General features: G+C 46.3%; 1 protein-coding gene across 3 annotated transcripts in view; it reads right to left on the bottom strand.

Annotated features, from left to right (window-relative positions):
* The window catches only part of ITGA11 (integrin subunit alpha 11), a 137344-nt gene that overhangs the window by 78180 nt on the left and 37069 nt on the right, over positions 1-22095 (bottom strand). Inside the window, exon 1 of one of the 3 annotated variants that reach the window (XM_066276446.1) lies at positions 13099-13165. The exons of the other annotated variants lie outside the window; for them this stretch is intronic. The gene's annotated coding sequence lies outside the window, so the exon portion shown is untranslated. Of the gene's footprint in view, positions 1-13098; positions 13166-22095 lie in introns of those variants that run through there. 3 annotated transcript variants of the gene reach the window in all.

Below are 22095 nucleotides of genomic sequence, written 5' to 3'. Positions count from 1 at the left end.
AGGGAGGCGCGGGGAGCGGGGCTGCTGCGGACGGACGGCGGAATTGGTGGCAGGTTTTAGCCACAGTCCTGTAGGACCCCTCCCTGATGGCTGTCTTATAAGCAGAGCCTGGCCAAGGGAGGAGACTCACTGTGGAGTTGGCCTGATGAGGAAGGCAGGACATGCCTTGCTGGGCCCTGAGTTCTTTGGGTCCAGCAGGACACATGCTAAGATAAGGGGTTTCTGGCTCCCTACTTCCCACCCTCTCCAAGTCCCTATGGGGATTTATCCTGACTTCTGCTTATCCTAGGCTCCATTCTTCAAGGCAAATTTAGTCTCTGAATCTCTTAAAATGCACACTCTTGTAAGAGAAAAAGGTAACATGTACCTCCAGTGTGTGTAAAATTTTATGTTAATTAAACCAGTGTATAACTGTCAATCTGTATATTAAATATCTCTAATTCTGTTTTTTTTTTAAATAAAATGTAAACCTAAACAGAACTTGAATCATTTTGTTACAATGGCGTGTACACACATACCACCCGAGAGATCACCACTTTAAAATCAAGTACAAATTCCCACCTGCTCCAGGAAGCCCTTCCTGATTACCGTAGTCTTTCCCACATAAACCAGCATCGAATCCCTGCTGTCTGTTGTAGTCAGCATTTTAGTGTCATCTTTTCTTGAGGGCCAAGATGCTCTGGTGTGTCCTGCTGCATTAGCACAGGGTGATCTGGAAGGCTCTTGGAAAGAGGTACGTACTGGCTACTCTGATCTTCTGTTTAACAGTCTACATCAGCAGTAGCTTCAGGAGCTTTTGGCATTGCCTCAGGCCTAAGAGGAGCCCCCAGATTCAGCACACCTGGAAAAAAGGTTGCTGAGAACTTGAGTCTTTTTCAGCAATAGAGATTCAGTGGAATGACCCAACTTCCATTTCAAGTCAATGTTGCTTGCTTCCCTGGTTTCCACTTCTCTCTTCTCAACAGTCCTCACTTCTGTGTGTGTGTGTGTGGAGGGGGGGGGGGCGTCCAGGGAACCTGGCTCCACTCCTAGTTCTAGGGATCAAGCACATACCCCAGGCGAGGCCAGTTTATTTCCTGGCTGTAGTTACCGAGGCAGGGTGGGCAAATGACTGAAGTCATCACCTCAATCAGAGTGAATCCCGGGATGTCTGCTTGGGACTCAGGGACCAAAGTAGTTCCTTTTCTCTGGATAGCACAGTATGTCGATACAAGCCCTGGAGCTGCTGGCAGTAGCTTTGTGACAACAAGAGGTATGAGCTGATGCAAAAGGGGGTGTGTGGACGAGAGGCTCAAACTGTACCAGAAGCCTGAATTCTTCCAATATAGAAGCAGTAACTACCTTTTATTGTATAAGCCTGTTTGAGTTGAGTTTTCAGATATTTAATAACTGAAAACATACTAACTAGAACGTGCAAGGCAAAATCACAAACAAAAAACAAGAAACCAACAAAAAAAAACCCCAACAAAAACCACATAGTTAAAATTATCCTTAGAAATTCCATATATTACCATGCTATAAGAGGAACAGAGCATCCAAGACCAGTGAGAGAGGAGCAGGTTCATATCCTCCAGCTCACGCTTCATTTGGGGCATATATTTATTGCATGAGTTGTGGATGAACTTAGACACCATGCACATTATTTTTCTCTGATTAACTCAATGTGTAAAACTGTCCCCTGGCCCAGCCTTATGGAAACAGAAATCCTTTTGTTCTATGTGCATCCTATTTACTACAGACACTTGGATAGGGAGCCCTGCACTCTACAAGTTTCTGGTTACCTGGTAACTGGCCTCACAGAGTGTCAGAGCTGGTCGGAAATGTGGCGGTTCTTTGGGTTAGCCTTATCACGTACCAACGATGCATCAAAGGCCTGGAGCAGGGAAGGGCTGTGTCTGAGGTCTTAGAGCAGACGGTGGTGGAGCTGGACCGAGGCACAGTGACCTGACTCCCAGGGCAGTGCTCCCCCAAGCCATAGAGGGAGGAAAGCCTGGAGGCAGGGGCTGGGGCTCCAGACTCAGTCTGGCCTTTCACTGGCTCTGTCTGAGGAGGCAGGTGTGAACAGATGCCATGGGCAGAGAAAGGCCATCAGATGCTTGGGGAAGGAAAAAGCAAATCCCCAGCTGATGGGCCAGCCCCTGGAGGAGGTCCTGAACCCAGAGGCCAGCATGGACCGCCATGAAAAGGCAAGATGTGGGTTTTATTCCCACCCCGGCCAGGCTTTCTGCTCCTCTCTGCAAGACCTGGACCGCACATCCCAGGAAATCCAATTACTGCTGTTATTCGTTTCACTTTAATGATTCATTTCATTTTTAATGCAATTAAATTGCATTTGATTTTGATCACCAGGACAGCTTTGAGGCTGGAAGGGCACTTAGTATCTGAGGCTCAGACAACATGTGACAAGCCTGTGACACTGGTCAGTTTAAGAATTAGACTCCATGTCCAGTGCCCTTTCCACTGTTGTGGGAGACTGGGACATTTAGGAAGTCCAGCTCTGGGGGCTGGGCAATGCCCAACATGGGGAGAGGGCTGCCCTCCCCGGAGCCAGCTGGACCTGTACCCCAGGGGCCTCTTGCTCCTCCTCCCTCCTCCCATTCCCTTCCTCACCTGTTCCTCCCTCCCAGCACCCTTTCTCCACTCAGACCTGCTCTAGCTCCTTTGTGGCATTTCTCTCCTGGCTTCATTTTCCTTTCCTGAAATCAGATAGGGGCATCAGGGAGGGGCTTCCATTTGAAGAGCAGAGAACTCAAGGGAACAAAAGAGAGATTATTTCTTCAGTGAGGCTTTTTTTCCCCCTCTCTCCATGGAAAATGTAATCTCCTCCAGCCAGGGTGAGTATGGTGGCTAATGTGATCAAGATGGGCCGGGAAGTGCTGAGCCTAGCAGAGCCCTGCTGGATGGGGCTACACTGGGGGTGGGCAGGGTGTGGAGGGAGAGCTCACCTGGGACCTGCCTGAGGCGAGGTGAAGGTACCCGCTGATCTCCCTGTGCTGCTGGGAGGGGCTTGTGGTTCATGGAGGCTCAGATGCCTGCCTGCCAGGGTCTGGACTCCCAGGGGCTGGGAAAATAAGGACTCCTCTGTGTGCCAGTACACCCTTTACTCTCTCTACCACTGTAAAACCCTCATCAGAGATGGAAATTCGTGTGCATTTTAAACAAACACACATATTGTGATGGTTAATTTTATGTATTGACTTCACTGAGCCATGGGTGCCCAGATATTTAGTCAATCATTATTCTGGGTGTGTCCTTGAAGGTGATTCTGGATGAGAGATGAACATTTTAACTAGAAAACTGTGCAGAGCTGATTGTGCTCCCCAATGTGGATGGGCCTCATCCAATCAATTGAAGGCTTGAATAGGACAAAAAAGTTGACCCCTGAATAAGAGAGAATCCTTCCTTACTGACTACCTTCCAACTGGGACACTGATTTGCTCTTACCTCTGGACTCAAATGGAGACATCAGCGCTTCCTAGGTCTCCAGACTGCTGGCCTTCGACTGAAACTGGCCCATGGGCTCTCCTGGTCTCCAGCTTTCTGACTCACTCTGCGGATCTTCGGACTTGTCTGCCTCCACAATCACGTAAGCGAACCCCTTATAATAAATCTCTTCGTACACAGTCTGTTTCTGACTTTTGATGTTTTGACTTATACTTTTTGGACTTTATGATGGTGTGAAAATGATATGTGTTCAGTAGAAACCATACTTTGGATTTTTTATCATTTCTCAGTCTGGCCAACAGTATGTGGTAGGATGCTCTCGACTGATGCTGGACAGCGGCAGTGAGCCCAAGCTCCCAGCCAGGCTCATGATCACAAGGGTAAACAAACCATACTCTACAGTGTATTTATTCATTGTGTTAGATGGTTTTGCCCAACTGTCCACTAATGTAAGTATTCTGGGCATGTTTACAGAAGGCTATAGGCTAAGCTATGATGTTTGGTAGGTTAGGTGGATTAAATGCATTTTAATTATTAACTTACAATATTTTCAATTTATGATGGGTTTATTGAGATGTAACCCCATGGTAAGTTGAGGAGATTCTGTATAAGTATATCCTATGGGTTCTGTTTCTCTATAGAACCCTGACTAATACATTTACATAGTGCTTGTTATGTTCTAAGGGCTTTATATACATTGTCTATGTTGCTGAAGATCCTCACCCTTATTCATTCATTGAACCATAAGAATTTATTGAGGTTCTATTTGTACACCAAGCACCGGAGGCATGATGGTGAATGTGATGTCATCCCTGCCTTCGGGAGACTTCCAGCCCAGCAGAAGAGACGGGAGGTCACCAGGCCATCACGACACAGCAGTGGTTCCCAGCCCAGCGGCATTACTCCCCTGAGAGCTGGTTAGAAATGTAGCATCTTGGGCCCTACCCAGACTGACGGGTCAGGAACTGAAGGTGGAGCCCAGCATCTGTGTTTTGACAAGCCCTCCAGGAGATGCTACTGCATCCTCACATTTGAGAAACATCATAACACATAATGCTTCTGTGGGGAGGCAGAGGCATGGTGACCTGCTACCCTGGCTGGGCTCAGAGCCCCAAATCCATTTCAGTAAAATCAACCTCTTTGCCATGACTTCAGGGCTCGATGTTACCTCACTGCTGCTCACCTAGCTGTCCCTACTTCTACCAGGGCTGCCATGAATGCTGCACAGCCAAGTCATCATGTAGGGCTCAGCTCCAATGTCACCTCCCCATAGAGGCCTTTCCTGACCACCACCTGTCACTCCATATCTCACCATCCTGTCTTATCCTCCTCACAGTCTTTTGTACTCTCTAATGCCTTCTTATTCACCTTTAATCATCCTTTCCTCCCAGCAGAATGTGAGCTTCAAGGAAGCTAGGACCTTGTTGGTCAGGTCTGTAGCTCCAGACACCCAGCACCAGAACAGTGCCTGAAATATAGTTGTTGAATGAATTAGCCAATCACCCGGCTTAGTGAGACGACTATAATCCAATAACCTGCAATTTGGGACCACTGATTGCAGGCCTTCTACTGTCTTCCAACACCTGTTAACCCCGCTGGGAGAGTAGAACAAGCTGTATTAGAGGAACTAATAGCCACACCGTGGCCTGACACAAGACTGCTAACTGCCCTGGGCTTCAGTGTTTTCATCTACCAAGTGGTAGATGATATATATCAGGGAGATACCTTGAAGGTGATGGGTCCCAGACCTTGCTGGTCATCAGAGTTACCTGGGGAGTTACAAACGCAAGTTCCCAGGCCTCATCTCCAGAAGGTTCTAATTCAGACAGTTGGAGGCAGGGCCCGGGGAATCTATTTTTAGAAGATCCCAGATGTGCAGGCAGGTTTGGGAGCCCTGGTGTGAAGGATCTGCTGAGGAAGCATATATGAGGCCTTCTGGACATGTGAACAAGCACATGTATTCCAGACCTTTTACTACATCTGGGGATCATGACCTGGGCAACCTCACTGATATGGTGGACACGGTCCAGAAATGTATTGTAAACAAAAATTTTTTGTTTCTTCCGGTCACAGGAAATCACATAAGAAATACCTACTTTATTTATTTATTTTTTTCAGAGAGAGAGAGAGAGATAGGGACAGACAGACAGGAACGGAGAGAGATGAGAAGCATCAATCATCAGTTTTTTGTTGCGACACCTTAGTTGTTTATTGATTGGTTTCTCATATGTGCCTTGACTGTGGGCCTTCAGCAGACAGAGTAACCCCTTGCTCAAGCCAGCGACCTTGGGCTCAAGCTGGTGAGCTTTGCTCAAACCTGATGAACCCGAGCTCAAGCTGGTGACCTCAGGGTCTCGAACCTGGGTCCTCCGCATCCCAGTCTGATGCTCCATCCACTGCGCCACTGCCTGGCCAGGCAAGAAATATCTACTTTAACCGGTACAAAAAGTAGTGACTTACTTTATTGTTTAACTAAAGTGTTTTTAGATTATAAAGGTAATACATGTTGGTTTTACAATGTCCATGTTGCAGACTGTGCAAAGTAAAACATGCAAGGCCTCTCCCTCCCCTTCTCAACCCAGCCCTCTAGACGAAACTAATGTTAGTAACAGGAGTGCAAAACACCTCCTAGGCATTCATGTAGGGAATTAAAAAAATGAAAGCCTTTTACATATGTGGTTCTGTAGTGTGCTTTTTTATTTTTATTTTTTTTAGTGACAGAGAGAGAGAGAGAGACAGAGACAGACAGGAAGGAAGAGAGAGGAGAAGCATCAACTCATAGTTATGGTACCTTAGTTGTTCATTGATTGCTTTCTCATGTGTGCCTTGACCTGGGGGCTGTAGCTGAACCAGTGACCTCTTGCTCATGCCAGAGACCTTGGGCTCAAGCCAGCGATTGTGGGCTTAAGACCAGTGACCTTTGGGGTCAACTCAGCGACTATTAGGTCATGCTTATGATCCCATGCTCAAGCTGGTCACCCTGCGCTCAGGCCAGTGACCTCAGGGTTTTGAACCTGGCTCCTCAGCGTTCCAGGCTGATGCTCTATCCACTACACCACTGCTTGGTCAGGCTGTAGTGTGCTTTTTCACTTAATTACTTTATATAATTTTCATGTTATTATATATCAATGCCTCACTTAGATCTGGCCACCGAGGCCCATGTCCTGGGTTCAACTCTGAATCTGCCACTTCTAATTGGGTGAAGAGTCCTGGTGGTGAAGGGGGAAGGCCCCCAAGAGCCCACATTTTCACCACTCTGGGTACCCAGGATGCTGGAATCTCCTGCCCAAACAGCCTGGGGCAGGCCTGTTCCCTGGATCTGACTTTCTGGTAGTGGATCACACCACCAATGAGGCTAGCCCTCAGAAGTGGCTGTTCAGGGGGGTGTGGACAGAGCTCGGATGTACTGGATGGGGTATTCAAGAGAAAACTGTATGTGGGAAGAAAAGATGGTGAGCTGTGGGTCAGAGCCTCCATTTGCTTTCTTGACCCGGGCCCCTCAGATATCGGGGGTGGGCCTGACATAGATGGATGATACAGCTTCGCCTCATCCTTTAAAATACTGGCTGCACAGCATCACACTTTTCTTGTATAACCATTCTCCTATTGATGGATATTTAAATTGTTTCATCCTTTTTCTTATTGATAGCTGTTTAGGTGCTTTAAAAATATTTCCCACTGCACAAGGCCTTTGATCAGCACTGTTGAATAAAGATGCCCCTGTGCTCGGGCCGCTATGCGGAGCCATGCGAGTGGTGTGTGCACAGCCTGGTGTGCTGCTGTGCTCCAGGCTGGCCCTAGAGCCGGCCCCTGGCCCTTTGGGCACAGAGCCTGCTGACGAGCATCATCACAGCTGTTGATTTCACAAGCTTGGCTCTGCTTTGTTCCTGGAAACTTCTGGGTCCTCCTCAGCTTACATCCAAACAGCATTTTTTCCTAAGTTGCAGAAGTACTCAGAACAGAAGATGGATCGTTACCACAAAGAATGTTATCAACCTATTTGAAGGGAAAATGAGAATCTTGACCACTGACTGTGCAGAATAGAGTGGCCAGCTTGTGCCAGTTAGTGCAATGCCTCTCCCCTTGCCACACCTCAATGCCAATCTCCCAGGGCCACTTGTCCTTTTCTCACCACACCTGGCACTCTCTTTCCTGCCTCTATTAATGTGGTTCTTCATCCCAAACCCTAAGCTGGTCTCCTTCTATCTGCCCTTTAAGGCCTCTTCCTCCAGGAAGCCTTCTTTGATCTCTCAACAGAAAGTTCTCTCCGTCAATTCCTATGATGCTTTGTTTGTACCTCTCTTGTCTTTCCCCCCTCTCCTTTAGGTAAGTTATCTGTAGATAGCAGAGAGAGACCCTGATTCATCTTCAAATTTCCACTGTTAGTGAAAGTATCTTGAACACAGTCAAGGCTCAATACTTGTTTGTTGAATAAATAAATAGGAGAAAGTGTAGAGGAGGCTGTTCATTTTGCAAAGACAAGCTAAGTTTTCATTCTTGGGTGCAGCTGAGAGCAGACCTGGGCTGAACTCTTGTGGGCCCCATTTTCAGATGGAACACCAACCTTGGGGGTACCCTTGATCCCTCCCATGCTCCCAGGAAGGTGGCTATGGTCAGGAGTCCCCCCCCCAGAGAGGCTGAGTCCACAGTGTAAAAATTTCTCCTTCAATTTTCTTTTTTATTTTTTTTGTGTGACAGAGATAGAGAGAGTCAGAGAGAGGGACAGATAGGGATAGACAGACAGGAAGGGAGAAAGATGAGAAGCATCAATTCTTTGTTGCAGCAACTTAGTTGTTCACTGATTGCTTTCTCATATGTGCCTTGACGGGGCGGGGGGCTATAGTAGAGTGAGTGATCCCTTCCTTGCTCAAGCCAGCAACCCTGTGCTCAAGCCGGATGAGTATGCGCTCAAGCCGGTGACCTTGAGGTTTTGAACCTGGGTCTTCTGCATCCTAGTATGACGCTCTATCTACTGCGCCACCTCCTGGCCAGGCTCTCTGTCTCTTTTCCAAATGTCTGATAAATTCTTGCTTATATTTTCAAGTCATGGTCAGAGAACTGACCCCCCCCCCCCAGTTTTATAACAACTCTTTCCTTTGGGAGTGAAACATAAAAACAATAATAGTTTGGGCAGATGTCTCTCAGTGGAATGTATAGTTTCAATTTCTTGGTGTGTGGAAGGCTGACAGCCCCTCTGCTGGAAAGGGGCCATGCCACTCTTGCTCTCCATCCTGGGTGGGCCTATTTACATAGGTTCATAATTAGGGTGGTGATATTTTCTACGTGACAGCATACACACCCAGCAGCTCATTGCATCAGCCTCCCGGCCAGGGGAGATGATGAGATAGGAGAGCAATTCCCTTTGACGGAGAAGAAAGCACAGCCCAGAGAATGCCAGGATCCTCTGGCTAGAAGCTGAGGCACAAGTGGGACACCGTTATTCTGACTGTGTCCAGGGATCTAGCCACACGGGCTCCGTTGAGGCAGAGAAAGAGGAGAAGGCCCAGAGGCAATAGGAGAAAAGCTCTTTTTTGGTCTTGTGTCTGTTGACACATTTATGTGTAGATAGATGTTTAGATGTCTACACCGGCATTGTATTGTCTCCTGATCAAGTAACCCCCACCTGCTTTCTAGGATCTCTGAGTCCCTGCCATTGGCCACCCCTTTGGATTCAGGCATCGAGGGTCATTCTTAGCATAAGCCTTGAAAAATCTTAACCTATGAATCCATGAGAACTCACAGGCACCTTAAAAAGGATCAGGGCAGTGGTTCCAGAATCTGGCTGGCATTAGATATACCTGGGGATGTTTAAAAATAGAGATTCCCAGGTCTTACCTCTAGGGAGAATCTGAGTTTGTAAGTCTTGGATTGGGGTGAGGAATCTGTATTCTTTAACTGGCAATTCTGTTCTGCTAACTTTGGGAACTCCTGGCTTATATTATCAGGTGATCACCACCTGATAAATTTTAATTTTCTAAATAGAAAAAGGTTTAATACAGAAAGAAAAAAAAGAAGAAAAAAGAAGACTTTTAAATAAAGACAAACAGGTCACATGGGAATTAAAGGCAGGATGCACAATCGAGAAATAGTTAACAAACACGGGGTCATGAGTTTATCTACTTTCAAAGCACTTTGTATGAACAAGCACATAAATTAATGCAGCCATACGTGAATGTTTGGGGGAATTATTATGTGTCAGGGATTGTGCTCAGTGCTCCCTCTGACACTGATGGACTTAATTCACAAAACAACTGAGAGAGAGAGAGAGAGGGAGAGAGAGAGAGAGAGAGAGAAGACCCATTTTGAAGATGAGAAAACTGCAGCACAGAGAAGCTTGGTGACTCACCCAAAGTTACCCAGCTGGCTAAGGATGGCTCTTAGACTCCCCCTCCTACCTGGTCTTCTCTCCACCTCTGGGCATAGGGGAGAAGGTACCTAGAAGCAGCCCTGTGTTCCATCTGGAAGCCCTGAGTTACACTAGGGAATCATTGGCTATGCAGAATCCTTCGAGGTTCTCCCTGTCTGGTTCAGAGCTCAAGTTGGTTTACCTCTGTCCCTTCCAGATCGTGAGTAATAGCTCTTCTTACAGCATTATTCTTATTTTGAGAAGCTGTTGGGAAACAAAGAGGCTGTGGACTCACTTGAACCATTGGAGGGTAAAGTCGGTCATTACATTTTTGGAAATGTCCTCCTCCTCGAGTTACAAACTCACTGACTCAGTGGTTGGGGAGGGGCAGAGAAGACAGTGCAGAGGGGAGCTGCTGACACAGGGCAAGCTGCTGGAGCTGGGCCAGGCCACTGTCCACCACCCACCTGCCCTCTGCCTGACCTCACTTCAGCGGGGCCCCTCCAACCTTTGCAGAGAAAGAGAGGACAGGAAATCTCAACCTCTCTCATATGAGGCCATTGTCTCCATCCCCTTTACAACAAGAATGTCTAGCTTTGAAGCAGAAAACACCCAAGCAGAACAGCAAAAATAAAAAAAGAATTAAAAAAACTGAAGATAGTTTAAGGAGCCTCTGGGACAACTTCAAGCATACTAACATTCACATCGTGGGGTGCCAAAAGGAGGAGAAAGACAGCAAGAAATTGAAAACATAATGACGGAAAACTTCCCTAACCTGGTGAAACAAACAGACATACAACTCCAGGAAGTGCAGAGAATCCCAAACACGGCTGAATCCAAAGAGGCCCACACCAAGACACATCATAATTAAAATGCCAAAGATTAAAGACAAAAAAAATCTTAAAAGCAGCAAGAAAAAAGCAGTTAGTTACCTATAAAGGAGCTCCATAAGACTGTCAGATGATTTCTCAACAAAAACTTTGCAGGCCAGAAGGGATTGGCATGAAATATTCAAAGTGATAGAAAGTGAGGACCTACAACCAAGATTACTCTACCCACCAAAGCTATCATTTAGAATTGAATGACAGATAAAAAGCTTCCCAAACAAGGAAAACCTAAAGGAGCTCATCACCAACAAACCATTATATAAGAAATGTTAAAGGGTTTTGGAATACTACTCAGCTATAAGAAATGATAACATATTGCCATTTACGATAACATGGATGGAACTTAAGAACATTATACTAAGTGAAATAAGTAAATCAGGAAAAACTAAGAACTATATGATTTCACACATAGGTGGGATATAAAATTAAGACTCATGGACATAGATAAAAGTAAAGTGGTTACCAAGGAAAGGAAGGTGGTGGGGAGGGGAGTTAAGAGGGACAAATATACGGTGATGGGCCCACAACACAATCAATAATTCAAATGTTATAGAAATGTTTAACTGAAACCTATGTACTCTTATTGATCAATGTCACCCTCATTAAATTTAATTTTCTAAATAGAAAAAGGTTTAATACAGAAAGAAAAAAAAGAAGAAAAAAGAAGTATAAAAAGTGTAAATAAAATGGCAATAAATACATATCTATCAACAGTTACTTTAAATGCAAATAGATTAAATGCTCCAATCAAAAGACATATGGTGACTAAATGGATAAGAAAATAAGACCTTTACATATGCTGTCTATAAGACTCACTTCAGATCGAAAGACACATACAGACTGAAAATAAAGGGATGGAAAGAGATATTTCATGAAATTGAAACAAAACAAAATAAAAAACCTGGGGTAACAATACTTACACCAGACAAAATAGACTTTAAAACAAAGGCTATAACAAGAGACAAAGAAGGACCCAGCAACTCCACTTCTGGGTATTTATGTGAAGAAACCTAAAACACTAAATCAAAAAGACATATACATCAAAAAGACGCAAGGTTTATTGCAACATTATTTACCATAGCCAAGATATGGAAGGAACCTAAGTGTCCATCAATATATGAATGGATAAAGAAGAAGTGGTGCATATATACAATAGAATATGACTTAGCTATAAAAAAAGGATGAAATCTTGCCTTCTGCAGCAACATGGACGGTCTTAGAAGGTATTATGTGAGCCCTGTCTGGTTGGCTCAGTGGTAGAGCGTCGGCCTGACGTGCAGGAGTCCTGGGTTCAATTCCTGGCGAGGGCACACAGGAGCTGCTGACATCTGCTTCTCCACCCCTCCCCCTCTCCTTCCTCTCTGTCTCTCTCTTCCTCTCCTGCAGCCGAGGCTCCATTAGAGCAGGGATGGCCCTGGCGCTGAGGATGGCTCTGTGGCCTCTGCCTCAGGCACTAGAATGGCTCTGGTTGCAACAGAACAACTCCCCAGATGGGCAGAGCATCGCCCCCTGGTGGGCATGCCGGGTGGATCCCGGTCAGGTGCATGCGGGAGTCTGTGTGACTACCTCCCCGTTTCCAACTTCAGAAAATACAAAAAAAAAAAAAAAAAAATTAAAGAAAGAAGATATTATGCGAAGTGAAATAAAACAGTCAGAGAAAGACAAATGCAATATGATTTCACTTATATGTGGAATCTAAAAAACAAAATAAACAAACAAGCAGAGCAGAAAAAGACTCTTAGATACAGAGAACATTTTGATGATTGCCAGGTGGGAGAGAGGTGGGGGGTGAAAAAGGTGAAGGGACTTAGAAGTACAAATTGGCAGTTATAGAATAGTCATGGGGATGTAAAGTACAGCATAGGGAATGTAGTCAATAATGCTGTAATAACTATATATGGTGACAGGTGGGTTCTAGATATATTGGGGTGATCACTTGGTAAGTTACATAAATGTCTAATCATGAGGTTGTACACCTGAAACTAATATAATACTGGACGTCAACTGTAATTAAAAAAAAAAAAGGAATGTCCAGCTTTGGGCTTCCCTGAGAGTTAGCTCTCGGGTCGCACTCAGACTTCTAGAACAATTCTCTCTTCCTTCTGTGGGTCTGTGCTAATCATTAACGATGTAAAGATGAATAAAAGGCAAGTCCTACCCTTGGGGGCTCACAGCTCCCGCTCCCCTGTTAATCTCTCTTGGCTCTTTATTCTTCATTTCCTCTCCTCTCCTCTTCCCTTTTTCCCCATTTCATTTTCCATTTCTCTTAACTGGCTTTTCCTACAGCTCCCTCTCCACGTCTCTCTGCATTATTGGCTCAGGTTAACTCATCACAGCTAAACTCATCCATTTTCTAAACAAGAAAGGATCCAAGAGGGAGAGCGGGGAGGATTTAGGAATTCAACAGAAAATGACAGAAACCTTGTCAAGGTGGTCTCCAGTCAATAGCATTTGCCACTGGCGGCCTGTCTGAGCGCAGCTGTGCGGGAGAGAGGCTGCTAGAGAAGAAAAGCCATGAGAAAGAGGGAGGTCCTGAGGAGCCCTTAATTGTTCGCCATGGAGTCAGGGAAAGTTAGAAGGAGGCATTCTATCCAAGCCTGGAGAAAACAAGAAGTAGTTTAAGTAGTGATTGATCACAGCTGAGATTAGAGAGAAAAAGCACTTACAGCACATTGATTTGATTTTCTATTTGCATATAACCTTAAAACACATTTATTCCACTTTGCAGTTTTCAATAAGTAGTCTGCTTTTCATATTTTGTAGCCTAACTGAATGGAAGCACATGCTTCCCTGAGTTAGTGACTTCTATGGGAATCTTAGGGGATCGGAGGCAGGAGCCATTATCAGTCAGCCTTGCTTTTCCTAGTGTCAGGTATGATAATTACACATAATGTGCCAAAGAACAATTAAAGCCTGGGTACCAGTATAGAGAATTCAAACCTATGAAATTATAGAAAGTCATTCTCAAGGTTGCTTCTATATAACTTGGCTATTGTAAATAATGTATATAACTAGGGGAGCATATATCTTTTCTAATTAGTGTTTTACTTTTCTTCAGATAAATACCCAGAAGTAGAATTGCTTGGTCATGGGGTAGTTCTATTTTTAATTTTTTAAGAAACCTCCATACTGGTTTCCATAGTGGCTGCACCAATTTATAATCTCACCCAAAATGCACAAGGGTTCCTTTTTCTCCACATCTTCACTAACACATTATTTATTGTATTTTTTAATCATAGCCATTTTGACAGGTATGAGGTGATATCTCACTGTGGTTTTGATATGCATTTCCCTGATGATTAGTGATCTTGAGTATCTTTTCATATGTCTGTTGGCTGTTGTATGTCTTCTTTGGAGAAATGTCTATTCAGCCCCACTGCCCATTTTTTAAATTTTTTTGGTGGTAAGTGTTCTATATATTCTGGATACTAACCCTTTCTTGAATATCTCATTTGAAACTATCTCCCCCCATTCAGTAGGTTACCTTTTTGTTTTGTGGATGGTTGCCATAGAGTCAGTATCGTAATAACTGTGTGTGGTGACAGATGGGTGCTGGATTTATCATCATAAGGTATATAGATGTCAGATCACTAAGCTGTTCATCTGGAGCTAATATAATTTTGTATGCCAACTATGCTTAAATAAAAACAAGTCTGTCACAAAATAGTACAAGTTTCCATTTATATAACGTTCAAAAGCAGGCTAAACCAATCAATTTGCTCATGGTCAGAATGGTGATTGGTTTTGGAGGGGATCTGGATGATGAGGGTGCACAAGGGAGGCTTCTGGGGTCCTGGCAGAAGTCTGTCGCTTGATCCCGGTGCCAGCTCCCTGGGTGCGCTCACTCGGTAAACATCGGCTGAGATGGAGATGACCATTGCACGTATATTATGTATCACCTATGATTTGCTTACTTCTCCAAGTGCGATTCAATTAAAAATTTTCTTCCAGAAAGAAGTCATTCTCCAAATAGAGTGAATTTAAGCATTAGTTTATTCTCCGCCTCATACGAGGGACTCCCCTTCCCTCTCCATGCTGGACTTAAGGAAGACACTGGAGGCATAAAACCAGCAGTGTTGGCGTCAGAGAAGGGAGGACGGAGGAAGAGCCCGCAGGCTGGTGGGGGCGGGGGTGGGGGCGGTGGTGGTTGGAGAAGATGCTGACTCGGCAAATCCCTCTGGCTTCCCTGAACTGCCCAAATTAACTTTATTTTCTTTTGTGGAGGTTAGTAACCAGAGACTTTCCTTCCCTACTCCCACTACCAAGACTGTGCATCTTACCCGCACCCCCAAACCCCAGTGTCTGGCCCCTGCTTGGACTCTTCTACGACCCTGAGGACTGGCTTCAGCTCTGGGTTCTGCTGACCAGTGTGTGTGCATCAAAGGTGCCGTGGGCCCTCACTGACATACTCTTCAAGTCCCAGGGAAAACTTCTTGGAGATATAAAGAGCTGTGGGAACCTTCTGCAGGTTGTACCTTAAACGCACGCACAGCCTCAGTTCTCCGGTGTGCTGGGGCTGACAGGCTCTCTGTGCTTGCTCTCACTGCTGCTTCGTGCTTTTGAGGGGCTGAAGGTTCCCCGGCTCCGGCCTGTGAGGCCCACTTCTGGGTTTCCTCTCCTTCAGCCCTCTGCGACTCACAGTCCTTCTGTCCGTGCTCCCTGCCAGGGTCTGCTGGGTGGCTTGGCCGGGCGCCCCGGGCCCACATTACCCAACCAGTACAGTTTCTCTCTCTCTTTTTCCATCTCTCTTGTATGTTGGGTGGTTTCATCCTATCTGGGCTTTGGTCCTGTAGTGATTTATCCTTTAACCAGAATGAGTCACGGTGCCGAACTTTATTTGTTCCAAGAGAAAATAGCAGAGGGTATTTATGTGCCGTGGAGTTGGGAGCCTGCGCTGAGGACCCGAGCCAGGAAGAGAGCAAGCTTAGAGTGTTCCTCAAGGAGGTTTCCACAGCAACAGAGCCTGAGGCTGTCCCCGGCTTCCCAACCGGCACTGTCGCCCGAGGGGGAAGGACAGAATTGGATGAGATCTGTCATTCTGTCCAAACAGTTCCTGAAGCCCATTTCCTTGAAACCTCTCCCTGGACATCCTGCCCTTTCTCGGGGGATAGGCCAGTGTGAGGAGCTAACGTATCTAGCATCTGCCCAAGGGAGACACTTCACACTCCATCTCCTGTGTCTTTCTCATAAAAACCCTTTGGTCCAGTAAGTGGATGTGATGCGCTCAAGTTCCCACAGCTTGGAAAGTGCTTCACAGGGAAGGGAACTCAGATTTGCGTGGCTCTGAGCCAAGACTGTTCCTAGGCGAGGAGCCACTCTGATGTGCCTTCATTTCTACTGCTCACAAAACTTAGGGCATATTTCAAAATGAATATGAGCAATAAAATATCCCTTAATTTTTGTGAGCAGTGTATTTGCTGAAGCAGAAGATCTGTGCCCCACGCCCACCCTGACATTGCTGTCACCCTGTAGAAAAGGGCCGCAGATGAGACGGTGAGAAACCTTCAGCCTGGAAAGGGAGGGAATGGCTGGGCTCGAGGGCCTCATCCCTCAGTCGAGGCTTGAGAGCTGAAATGTATCAATTATTCCTCATGGATTACCTTTTCAGTCAACCCGAATGCCACCGTTAGAGGGCCTCTGGGTTTAGACAGGGAAGATCCTAGTGAAAACGCAAATTTGTTATCTGGGAAGGTGAGTGCACAAAGGCATTAATTAATGCCTTAACCAAAAATTAGAATTTAGTTTAGGTAGGTGTCACTGACCAATCTTGAATCAAGGGACCCAGGATGGTGAGTGGATTAACCATTTGACAGTTTCCATTAAGCTCCAGGTGGAAATGTCGCAGGAAGTGGAAGCGATGGGATTGAGAGTTGGGATACCTGAGTTTCAGTCGTGGTTTTCTCACTGACTTGTTGTGTGGCCTCTATCTCTGGTGTAGTCTCTATCTCTGGGCCTCAGTTTCCTCCTCTATAGAATAAGAGGGTTGGGGTATAAACAATCTCTAAGTTCCTCTTGGGCGGCGGGGCTGGGGGGCGACGCTGTGGAAGGTGTGGTAGCCCTGAAGGTCAGCCCCACCCATGTTTACTGTCCACCTGTGCCCCCTGAGCCTGCCCCCAGACACCCTGTCCCTCCCCAGCCCACCTCAACACAGAATAGGGGTCCTGTACAGACATGGCAATGGTGACCCTGTCTTCAGGCTGTGGAGACAGACCCTCTGCCTGAGGTCTCCACAACTAGAAGATACTGCATTTCCAGGGAGGTTTCTGGGACAGATGGAAGTCTTGTGTCAGGCAGGCCCGTTTCAGTTTTGTCCACCTTCGGCACTGAGGGCTCTCATCCCCTGCGTGACGCCAGCCTCGGGGGAGGTGGTGGCCGTGCAGGGCTGCTGGCAGGATCTGCACTTGGCCCTGGCGGGGGGTGTGCTCCCAAGCCCAGCAGGTTCTGGGAGCCCCTCCCCACTGCCTCAGGGTCCACACGCAGGGCACCCAGGCACACGGCCCCTTCGGCACCTGAGCACAAAGCCTTGAGCTATGGCAAAAGAATCCAGAAAGGCCCTTCAAAGAGATGGAAGGCAGTGTAGGACTCGCTGTGATTTTGGTTGAGCCAGGCCACCAAGTCTGTCTTTCCATTGCTGAGGGTGATGACAGGTTTAAGAAGCTCCTTTCCCCCAAGAAGTTTCTGTTTCTCATCAGGACATCCCAGAATTCAGGTGACTAAGGCTCAGTATGGTTTGGCAGGGCAGGGGTCAGCACACCCCTTAACTTCCTTCTCAGTCTCCCACTCCACCAGATTCTCTTTCTCCATTTCTTTCCACCTCCAGAGACCGCTTTCTCTTACTATCCTTGTCCACTTCTCTGGGTACAAGTCCCCTCCCCCACTAGCGGAAGGAGCAGCCAGGTAGCACCCTGAGGGCAGTGCAGCCGCCAGGTGGGCAGGTGCTAGGAAGCTGGGCTGGGCTCCTTCTCCCTCCCTTCCCCTCACAGCACACAGCAGGTGGATGGAACTAATGGCATCGGTGGCAACGGAGAGAAGCAGGAGAGGGAATGGGGATACAGGGACAGGTCGCCTCCAAACCCCCGTCGCGACCATTTCCATTGGAGACTCCAGAGGAAGGAGAGAAGGGCCGGGAGGAGGAGGAAGAGCCTGAAAGGGCAGGGGTAGAGAAGTTGAGAAACGAAGGAGCAGTGTGGGAAATGGAGAAATCAGGAAGAGCAAGTGGGCAAAGAAAAGAAAACAGAAAATCGAAAAGTAGGAGGAGGCAGAGGAAGGGCTAAGAGAGGTGGGCGGGGTTTGGAGTGGATGACAACGAGACAGGAGCAGATCTCCTCAAAAATAGCCTGTCCCTCCTCCCAGCCCCTCTCCACTCTGCCCCCAGGGCACCCACTTCCCCACACACGGGCACCTACACTGGCTCGGGCTATTTTGTGTCTGTTGTCACCAGCTTAAGATAATGGAGATGGAAAGCTTTCGGCTGGTGGTTCTGTGTGTGGTACTTAGACCAGCAGTGACAGCACTACCTGAGAACTCCTTAGAAAAGCATATTCTCATGCTCCATCAGGACCTAGTGGATCAGAAACTGGAGGCGGAGCCCAGCAGTCCTTCCAGGGGATCCTAATGTAGGCTGTCAGGTTTGAGAACCACTGCCCTAGAGCAGTATTGCAGACAGTTTTTACATTCGTTACAGTGAGTCGTTTTAAGAACTCTAGATTTGCTCTGTGTGCACGGATGCACTCCGAAGTGGTTCCTCCATCTCCAGCACTCTGGGCTGCAGTCTGGCCCCCACTGCAAGCTCCCCAGCTCCGCCCCTCCGCTGCTGCTGGGAGCAGCACTGGTGGATAAGCCCTGGGAGAGCTGCATGACGCCCTCCCTGCCTGGGACAGGCAGCCCCTGCCCCCTTTCTCACAGTTCTCTCCTCTTCTGCCCCCTGGGGTTCTGAGCCCCAGTCTACCCTTTCCTCTGATCTTCTCTCCCTCCCACCACAGGCATCCCAGGGTTCTGTCCCCAGCTCCCCCTCCTTCTCTTTGAACTGCTCCTCTGAGAATGTATTTCTCCCAGCATATGAGTCTAGACCCTGATCTCCCTGTTAAGTTGAAGGCTCTTGATCCAACCTGGCCTCTTGTACCCAGTTGACCCTAGGATACTTCAAAAAAATGGGACCAAAACTTAGTGTACCTGTTCTCCCAAAGTCTGTCCCTGTTGCTAGAGTTTGTTTTTCTGCTTTTTCACTATCTTTTCAATCAGTCATCCTCATACCGTTTCATCTCTGACATCACCTCTTTCTATTCTTATCCAAGTTGACTCTACGTCAGCCACACTCATTCTAGGCTTTTTCCCACCTCAGGACCTTTGCACTTGTCATTCCCTCTGCCTGGAATATTCTTTTCTAAATATCCATGATTGTCTGAGATTCTCCTTTTCCTTCAGTCTCTGATTGCTGTCACCCTAGCACTGAGGCCTTCCTTGATGGCTTGTATAAGGCAGTAGCCTGCATCCTCACCCACTGCTCTCAAGCCCCCTTACTCTGCCTAATGCTTCTTCTTTTTTATTTATTTATTTTTTGTGGCAGAGACAGAGAGAGTCAGAGAGAGGGACAGATAGGGACAGATAGACAGGAAGGGAGAAGGATGAGAAACATTAATCCTTCATTGTGGCTCCTTAGTTGTTCATTAATTGATTTCTCATACATGCCTTGACCGGGGGGCTATAGCAGACTGAATGACCCCTTGCTCTTGCCACCGACCTTGGGCTCAATCTGGTGAGCCTTGCTCAAACCAGATGAGCCCGCGCTCAAGCTGGCAACCTCGGGGTTTCGAACCTGCGTCCTCCACATCCCAGTCCGTTGCTCTATCCACTGTGCCATCGCCTGGTCAGGTGCTTAATGCTTCTTTATTGCACACCTCACCACTGACAGATGATGCACAAATTATACCATGTCTTGCCCCACTAAAAGAAAAGGTACATTTGGGTAGGAACTTTGCAATTTTGTTCACCAATGAATTCTCAGGACATGGCACAGGTTTTCAAGAATGAATAAATGAACTACTGATGCTCATAAAGTAAGCCCCTTCAAGACTCCACCCCCTAGACCAGGGGTCAGTAAACTTTTTGGCTGAGAGAGCCATGAATATGAGAGCCACATATGTATTTTAAAATGTAATTCCGTGAGAGCCATAACAACATGTTTAACACTAAATACAGGTAAATGTCTGCATTTTATGTAAGACCAACACTTTTAAAGTACAATAAGTCTCTGAATTCTTTTTAATAATGTTGTTATGCTGTTGCTAACCAATGATGAATAAAGTACTTCTTACCATTAATGTCACTTCTGGGGCTGCATGGTTTTGCTGATGGCTTTGTAGTCTGGTTGATACGTGGTGAGGCTAAGCTTCATGCAGGCGTTGAGACTTCCATCTGTTAAACGTGATCGTAGGTTGGTCTTAACGTTCTTTAGATGTGAGAAAGACTGCTCACATGAATACATAGAGCCAAACATTGTCAGTACAGCAATACTCACACACTGCACTGTGTGGTATGTGACGGGAAGCACATTCCAAGTTTTGACAATCAGCTGGTACACGGGTTGAAGTTTTTTCATTTCTTCCCACTTGTGTTTGCTCGCCAGCTCTGCTTGCTGTCATGCAAGTCTTTCCAAATCTTCATTCAATGACTTGAACTTATTCACCCACGTGGCTGAGGCCTTCAGGTCAGCAGCTTGTAGCTCAAAATCTCTGATGGAGACACCGGGGATGTAACTCTGGTCGGCGCTGTCCACTGCACACTCGTGTGGATGGGTGATGAACTTAAAAAGACGAGTGTGCTCACAAAATTCTCCAAAGTGCACTTTGAATGACTGCAGGAGATTAGATGTGAAGCCCGCTAGCTTCTGGAAATCAAGATGTTGAGCAGGGTCACTTGCTGTGCATGCATCTTTAAACTCTTCCAGTTTTTCAAAGTGTAGTAAAAGACCTGTTTCAATGTCGGAGATAAAGAGCTCCAGCTTGTTTTCAAAAGCAAACACTGCTTGTCGAAGGGATAAGACTGTATTTCCAATGCCTTGCATTTTCACATTGAGCTGGTTCAGATGTTCAGTCATGTCCATAAGATAGTAGAACTTCAGGAGCCACTCAGTGTTAGCTAACTCAGGATGCTTGATGTTTTTCAATTCAAGAAAAGTATGGATTTCGCTCAGACAAGCCACGAAACGGCTGAGCACCTTCCCTCTTGACAACCAATGCCCATTGCTGTGCAGAAGCAGACCAGGATAATTATCCCCAACTTCATCCAGCAGTGTTTTAGACTGGCGATCATTTAAAGCTCGGGCAACAATAAAGTTGACCACTTGAATGACTAGCAACATCACCTCACCAAGCTGCTCGCCACACATCTGAGCACAAAGCGCCTCCTGATGTAGGACACAGTGAAAATTTAGGATGGGTCTCTTTCCATGTTCACGAAGAAGCACTATGAATCCTCTGTTTTTCCCCACCAGGCATGGAGCACCATCAGTACACACCAAAATAAGTTTATCCATCAGTAGATTATTTTCTTTAGCAAACTCAGTGAAAGACTTGAATAAATCCTCCCCTCTTGTTGTCTCTTTCATAGGCAAAACAGCAAGACTTTCCTCACATAGTGTGTCACTGACAGCATACCTTGCAATCACACTGAACTGGGATAAATGGCTTATGTCTGTTGACTCATCCAAAGTGAGAGAAAAGAATGGTGCTGCATTTATGTCCTTCACTTGTGTTGCCTCAATTTGATTTGCCATCATGATAGTACAATTGTGAACAGTTCTTGCCGACAGAGGCATGTCTTTTATTTGGTTGATTATCTTGTCTTTATCAGAAAAGTCATCAAAAAGTTCATTGGCAACATCAAGCATGACTGTTTTGGCATACTCCCCATCTGTGAATGGCTTTCCATTTCTCACAATTGCTAAAGCACCAGCAAAGCTAGCTGAATTCCAGTCACCTTGTTGAGTCCAAACACGGAGTTGCTGCTGACTAGCTTGTACTCTGCACACTAGCTCTTGACATACTTTCTTCCTGCTGTCCCCCACTAGATATTTCGATGCAAATGTAGTATGGTGTGTGTCGAGGTGCTGCTTTATATTTGACCGTTTCATTGATGCAATTTTATCATTGCATATTAGACACACTGCAGAACCTGCTCTCTCCACAAAGGTGAATTCCTCTGTCCACTCCTGCTGAAAAGTACGATACTCCTCCTTTTTTTTTCTTTTAGCCATCTTCTTTGTCAAAAGGGTTTCTGCAATTAGCTAGCTGACTACTTGATTAAAAGGAAGGAAGTTTACTTTCTGACCTCACAAGGACCCATGAACGTTATGCATTACCCAATAAAAATTTGGTGTTATCCGGAGGACAGCTGTGATTGGCTCCAGCCACCCACAAC

Source organism: Saccopteryx bilineata, chromosome 4 (genome assembly GCF_036850765.1).
Source record: "Saccopteryx bilineata isolate mSacBil1 chromosome 4, mSacBil1_pri_phased_curated, whole genome shotgun sequence".
In the NCBI taxonomy this organism is placed as follows: Eukaryota; Metazoa; Chordata; class Mammalia; order Chiroptera; family Emballonuridae; genus Saccopteryx; species Saccopteryx bilineata.
The sequence above is the reverse complement of the archived record's forward strand: the minus strand, read 5'-3'. Positions and strand labels throughout refer to the sequence as shown.